Below are 7820 nucleotides of genomic sequence, written 5' to 3'. Positions count from 1 at the left end.
AAATACTCATTTAATAATTTAAAATAATTATTATTATCTAATATCTCCACTTGGGGTATTTTGAACTATCAAAGCATATACTGTACACAACTAAAATGTTTTTAAATGAATATTGTAGTCATTGATCTGTAAAAATTCCTTTAATCTACAGCTGTTAAAAACAACAACCAAAATAATAATAGTATAGATATCAACGAATTGAGACCAAAATGACCTTTCTTAGAGACATTCCAGATTGCCATAATATTATATTATTTTAAATGGCACTATAGCTATAAACTCAAGGCTGCTCAGAAGAACTTTTTAGGCCTTTCATAAACCCACCATCCCCAGGAATACTCTGGTCACATGTCTAGCAGAGGTAGCAAATTCTGAGTTCCCTTTCTGTGGCCCTGTAGAAGCTGCTGGGAAGGAGCCACCACTTAGATTTAAGATAGTGGTTTCTTTTCCGTTTTGATTAGCACTGGAGTTGAGGTTATAAATTACATGAGTTATTTAATAAGTTGGTTCAAGAGGGAGAGAAAATATAGCAAAAATGGTAAAGTGAATTGGTGGGCAAGAATATGGAATATGGATTTAATTTAATTATTGACTATAGATAGAATTACCTATTATGTATAAGAAGTATTTTACTTTATTTTTTCATTCATGCTTATATATTTTTAAGTCTCCCATTCTAATAGTATAAAAACTGTAAAAAAAAATAAATATTTTTATATTGTTATAATGGATTTTGTTAAATAGAATTTGGCTCAAAAATATCATGCTACAAATTTTTGGGTACTTTGGCTTATTAGGACTGGCTGTGTTTCTTTGCTTTATGCAAACCACATCTCTATAAGACACAGGTCTAATCTATTCCATTCAGAGTTTAAAAGTGATTAAAATTACAAAATATCTTAAATTAATTAGCTGGTGATTCCAAATTGGAACTAACTAAACTTTTTGGAAGCCTGACCTATGATTTTCAGTGACCATCTTTTAGAGTATTTGTTAATAACTTCACACATTCTGAGCATGGTGTTTTTAGATTGTAACAGCATTCAGACTTATATCTTACTATCTACTTCTGAGTGAAATCTAAGTCCTGCAAATGCAAAGAATTCAAGAGTATATATAAAGATTTATGTTCAGCCTGCATGGAAGTACTAGTTGGGTACTAGTATATATTAATTCAGTGTACATTTACATAGGCTGATTGTACCTTCAAAAAATGATAAAAGCAAATAATTGGATATTAGACATGTTAGTTACCATATTTTCCAGTGTCCAAAATAATATAATTTTAAGATTCCCAATAAAGCTTTTAAAAATATAATTAAGAGTTGAGAGAAAAGACAAAGTGATCTAAAACCTATTTTTTAACCAACTTTTATTAGACAAGTTTAATTTTATATTTTGCTTTTCTAGTAGGCTTAAAGATGTTATTAGAGATTGGGTTGTGTAGCTTATAATTTTTAATTCATAGAGAAAGAATTGGATTTGAGAAGGGGGACCTATATCCTAGACCATGTCATTTATACAAATAATGCCGTTTTCGTATGTGTGTGGGGTGTGTTTTGATGACCTTCAAAAGCCTTATTGTATCAATCTTATATAATGATGACTCCTTGACTATTTAAATTCTTACTTTTTAAAGTTTACTTGTTATCTCCCAACTACTTTGTTCACTATATTCATGGGAGAAGAGTGCCAGTTGATAGTTCTATTAAAAATTAAGAATGAAGTATTTGGGAAGAAAAGTTTAAAATTCAATATGTAGGTGTTTCAATATGGTAATATCACCAGTTCTTTAATAAGTGTTCTTAGGGAAGTTGGAGGCTAGTTTTATGGTGGAAACTATAGTTTAGAGATGCAAAACTTCAATGTTTACATCAGTTTATATTGAATGTCACAATTTCACAGAAGGGAAGGTAATTTGATATTTAAACTAGATTCTAAGGAGACAGAATCTAAAAAGAAACTAATTGACTTTGTGCCCAGTAGATGTAGTGTAATACTGATTATTCTTAAGTATTGGTACACTTTTCCTACATATCAAATTATTGGACTTTTAAAATGTCATTGTATCGTCATTCAACTGAGTTTTGTTTTGTTTTTAAAAATAGGGGTTAGCATCACTTATTTTATTTACACTTTCATTGTTATATTTAATTACACATGGATGTATGCTTTACATAAGAAAAGGTTTATAAGTTATTTATGCTATATTGAAAGTCATCTTAAGAATCTCCCAGATATGTAGCATATTTAAAGTAATGACAGGACCAAAGAAAAAGCACCTTTATCAAAATCTGGTCCTATGTGCCTTGTTTTACCAAATACCTGACTTTTCTGAAGGATATTACTATAATTCACTACTTTGGACACATGGGGAAATTGACATTTTATGAATAACTATAATTCAATTTTTTGGATGTTTCAACATTTGCTCTTTAAATCCATTATCTAACAGAATATTAAATTAGTATACTGTATAAACATTAGTAAACAGTACTTATTTAAATAAATTATGCACCATTGCTCCATCATTGAGCTTTTGAAATTTTAACAAGTGTATATATATGGCTGTTATTTGGTTGTTTTATTTCTTATTATGAGATATAATTTACTGTGATTTTAAAAATATTTTTTAATGATTTGAATTCTGAATTTGTTTATATGTCTATGTATTTCATTTGTTTAGAAAGATTCCTTTGAGTTTGGGAATGTGATTTGTATATTTAAATTTTTTATGGACATAATTTAGAGGACTGTATAAATTGGTCTTTTGTTAAATGGCTTTTTAATGGATCAATTTGTCTCTGTCATTTTTTGTATCCAGTTATTATCTATTTAGTAGATTCATGAAAAAGATTTTCATAATGAACCATTTAAATTTCTTCCTATATTTCCTTGTTTCCCTTTTCACCTGTGTTTGACTTTAACTGAATTAGAGTCCTTTCTATATATCAGAAATGACTCCCTGATCTTTCTGTATCTCTCTAGTTACCTTTATCATGTGTGATATTCCTTCCTTTTTCCTAGCCTATGCTCTAGCATGAAAGACTGGGTTTTATTTAAACTAGTTAGAACCTATCTGTGTGATAATAGCCTAATTTTTTGTTGTTGTTGTTTTAAATAAATTATCTTTTTGCTAGCCTCAAGGTTAAGTAATTATAGTAATTGGTATATATTTTCTTCATAAATCATTGAATACAATTGCTTCTATTGTGACTATCAATTCAGTGCATAGAGATCAAATGATAAGCAATACAAAGGATTTCATTTCCACGCCTTATTAGTGAAATAACCTTGCACGAAGTGCTTTGTTTTAAAAGGTCACTAAAAAGTATCAGCATTTATTTATTTCAGCATATCAGCATTTTAAAAGTAGATACTTTGGTTTCTTCTCGTGAAAATAATTAACTGAAAATCTTTCCATCTTTTTGGAATTGGAATACTTCTTTTGTTGGAAGTATATCACAGTCCTTGAATCCCAGTCCTATGCAACCTCATACTTACACCTCATAATTCAAATCTTATGCATAATTACTGCCATTCAGCAGAATCAGATAGTGACCAGCATGAGTAAATGGTCTTTCTTACCATTCTTAAAAGTTTTGGATTCCCTCAAAGCAGGATTATTACATACATATTCCAGAAAAGAAAATAGCACAGAGGAAATAACTTGAGTTCAGACCCCAAAGATGTCAAATTCTACTATAGTAGAGTGTGTCTTGGCTGACTGCAAATTCATGGGTTTCCCAAATCTACCTGCAGGTTCAATAATTCACTAGACAGAACTTAATGAAAGCTATTACACTCTCATCATGTTTATTATCAAGAAGGGATGCAAATTTGAATCAGCCAAAGGAAGAGGCATATAGGGTAGAATCTAGGAGTCCAAATTCCAGTTTTCCTTTCCAGTTGTCTACTCCCTGTGGGGTCCTGGACAGTGTTATTTATTCCCGGCCCCAGTATACATACAGTATTGCCAATCAGGAAAGCTCACTCATGCTGTGGTGTCGAAATTTTTATTGAGGTTTTATTTCTTGGCCTGATTGATTCTTTGCCCATGTGGTTGAGAACTTTCCAGCCCTGTCCCTCTCTGGAAAACTGGCTGACATCGAGTTATAGGGGTTCATCCTGAGTCATCTTGTTAGCATAAATTATCAGGTATGAGGTCCTAAAGATGCAGGCCAGAACTTTCTTTAGGTAAAGCCAAATTCCTTATTACAAAGTGATCACTTGTGTCTATACACATTCTTCTGAATTGATGATGACAACAAGCAATGACAGTTCTTTATAGAGACTTTTACACTTTATGATTTTAATTTCAAAAGTATTGGCAAATGATTCTGAACATTATGACTTGAGGGTAGAAAAACATTTATAATCAGATACAGTGCTAAGTAGCACATGTAGTATTCATTTAGTTTTCAGTTCTGATGTTAAATGACTTTATAAATGCTGAATTATTTTTTAAAGAACAACAAATTATATTGTATATTAACATACAATTTTAAGTGTATTCCTTATTTATTCATTTTTTGCCATTTGAAAATTATAACATGAATGCTGCTTTGGAGGGACTTCTTGATTTTACTGATACTTTTTAAAAATTCTGTTACATGGTAATACAGTATTTTATTTATTCTGTCATTAATAACAAATACTTGAGAATATTTATAATATTAATGGAATTTAATTTAAAAGAAGTTCAACTTGCTTTTTTGACATTTCAGTACTAGGTATACATAAGAGTAGTTATGGTCAAAATTATTACATCAAAAATATAATAAATGTTTGGTGTTAGTCTATATAGAATTCAGTTTTCGGCATAAAGTTCTTTGGCTATAAGAATGTTTGGTTTACTTCACTAATAGGAATATGTCTTAATGCTGGTATGGCCTTTTCTTAGTATTTCCTCTGCACTTGATTTTTAGCGTAGTTACCTATGATTGTATGAGTGGAGTTGAATGAAGATAGTCATCATGTTTATTCCAAATGAGGGTACATAACCAATTACTATAGTAATGACCAGGTAGGTGGGCAGTGCGACTGTCCAATAATTTTGAGACCAGTAGATTAAGCCTAGGGAATTTAGCCAAGATTCAGGAATAAAAGCCTACAAGATAAGAACTATGAAGCGAAAATGAGAGCTTATGTAAAACACAAAGCCATAAATAACTCTGGCAGTGGTGGTGATGAATTTTCCACTAGCTTCCCTGTGGCTTTAGACAGTCTTGGGTCCTTCATTCACACTCAGGCCCCTCTTGGCAGTTCAGCCTCTTTAGCACCAAGTCAATTTTAAGCTAACTTTAAATTACCATTAACCATCACTATTATAATAAAAGGTTAACAGAATAAAACTGATACCAGTTGTTCCTTTGGTTGACTGTAGGGCTTCACTGTTAGTTGATAGGTCCACATTTCCAGTAATCCTTTGCTAGGGTTAAGCATCAGCCCTTCATTGGATCTAAGCAATATTTCATTTATGAATTCATTTACATTTATTCATTTAGGATTTCTAATATGTAAAAATAACTTATTTAAGACAAGTAACATATTATTCCTTTGGAACTCGTTTACCAGACAAATACACTTTCATCCTTTTTAAAGTATACCTCACTGTGTTTGGGAGTAATCATCTGAAAATATACTCTTGTTAAAATGTGCTTGAAATGTAAAATATTTAAGGGGTTTAGTTAAATTTGCTAAATTAGACTTATGAATTTTTAACAAAATCTGTGAATGTGTTTGTTTTTATGTGTTTGCTCTTTTGAAAGACACTGCATGTAAAAAAATAACATGATTTCTAATAATTGAGGGTTTACATTATCTCCTTCGGGCTAAAGTTTTATTGTGTTCTAGTTTATTCTATGTGGGTAGTAAATACAGCAATTAAAAATTGTGATATTAAGGGCTTTTTCTAATATATGCAAGCTCCTTCAATAGGTTTTCTAAATATTCTAGCCAAAGTAGAGTTGTTTTTTGTTGGGTCATATAGAGTTATAGAAAATCATGACAGGAGATGAGTCCATGTTTCAGTTTATGACTTTGAAAATATTGCTGTGAATTTTAGAATTTTAAAACTTGAAGTTCATTTTGGATATTATGTACGTAATGCTTCAAATTTCCATTACTTAGTATTATCTTCATTTTTACTTTATTTTGAATATTTTATTTTTATAAAATTGTTATTTTAATGGCTTCAATCATGCTATGACAGATTTTGCCAGGTTAGGTTTGAAAAATTCATGGGTTATCTCCATGCATTCACAAACTAATCATTGTTAAAGACTCTTTTTTTAATTTAAATTTTTTCAGCTTTTCATTTTGAAAAAATTTAAACATATATGTACTCATTTACTCTTCACCTAAATACAACATTACTAATACTTTGCCATACTAGATTCTCAGAACACTTGACTCCTAACTACTTCAGCATGCATATCCTAAAAATAAGGACATTTTCCTATTTAACTCAATACCATTATCATACTTAAGGAGACTTAAATTATCTTGATTGTATCATCTAAGTTCATATTCAGATATTTCTAATTGTCTTAAAAACGAATTTAAAATTTTCTGTTTTTGAACCAGGATGCAGTTGAGGTTCATACTTTGTATTTGATTCTTATTAGTCTAGAAGATCCTTCCCTGCACCCCCTTTGTTTTTTCCCCCCATGATGTGACTTTAAAGAATCTAAATCACTTTCCTCCTATCCTTAATCTCTCTGTTCCTTTGACTTGTTCCCTTTATTCTTTGCATTTCCATTGAACTGAAAGTGGAGTCTGTAGGTTTGATTAGCTTCAGCTTAAGTGTTTTTGGAAAGAATATTTCATGGGTAATTTGTAGATTTTATATTTTATCACATTGAAGACACATCATTCTGGGCAGTTCAGTCAGTTAAGCACCTCTTTTTTTTTTTTTAACATTTTATTTATTTGAGACTGAGAGAGAGTGAGCACAAGCAGGAAGGATCAGAGGAAGATGGAGAAGCAGACTCCCTGCTTGAGCAGAGAGCCCGATGTGGGGCTCTATCTCAAGACCCTGGGATTGTGACCTGAGCTAAAGGCAGACGCTTAACTGACTTAGCCACCCAGGTGGTGGCCCAGCACCCAACTCTTGATTTCAACTCAGGTCATGAGCTCAGGGTTGTGAGATTCAGCCCCAGGTCAGGCTCCATGTTGGGCTTGGAGCCTGCTTTGATTCTCTCTCTCCTTTTACCCCTTCCTGCTTGTACACTATCTCTTTCTCTCAAAAAAAAAAAAAAAAAAAAGAAAGAAAGAAAAAGAAAAGCAAAGGAAAGGAAAGGAAGAAAGAAGGAAAAATTTTAGAAGTTAAAAATTTTAGGGACACCTGGGTGGCTCAGTGGGTTAAGTCTCTGCCTTTGGCACAGGTCATGGTCTCAGGATCCCAGAATGAAGCCCTACATCAGGCTGTCTGCTCAGCAGGGAGCCTGCTTCCCCCCACCCCACCCCCTCTGCCTGCCTCTCTGCCTACTTGTATCTCTCTTTCTCTGTCAAATAAATAAGATCTTTAAAAAAAAGTTAAAATTTTTAATTTTCTAATTTTCTTCTGCCTTCTATTAGTTTATATTCTTCTATTAAAAGAGACTATTTCCCTTTTCCCAATGCTCCCTTTTTTCAAATACCACTAGGTCTTCAAATTATTCAGTGTATCAAAGTCAATTACAGTCACAGTTCTTTTTGATGTTGTAAGCCAATAGCCAGTGGAAATCACTGCAGGCCAGCTCTTGTGTCTTTTAGACATGATCACATTAGTCTGTGAGTTTTTTCTTGCTTCAGTCACAAGATGTTCCATCCCAAAC

At 31.9% G+C, this 7820-nt stretch overlaps 1 pseudogene across 1 annotated transcript; it reads right to left on the bottom strand.

Moving 5' to 3' along the window:
- Positions 1 to 4810: 4810 nt before the first annotated feature.
- On the bottom strand, positions 4811 to 5241 carry LOC308340644 (phosphatidylinositol N-acetylglucosaminyltransferase subunit P-like; annotated as a pseudogene). The gene has a single exon. The product of its transcript is annotated as a phosphatidylinositol N-acetylglucosaminyltransferase subunit P-like (transcript).
- Positions 5242 to 7820: the final 2579 nt, after the last annotated feature.

Source organism: Martes martes (genome assembly GCF_963455335.1).
Source record: "Martes martes genome assembly, chromosome: 4".
NCBI lineage: Eukaryota > Metazoa > Chordata > Mammalia > Carnivora > Mustelidae > Martes > Martes martes.
The sequence above is the reverse complement of the archived record's forward strand: the minus strand, read 5'-3'. Positions and strand labels throughout refer to the sequence as shown.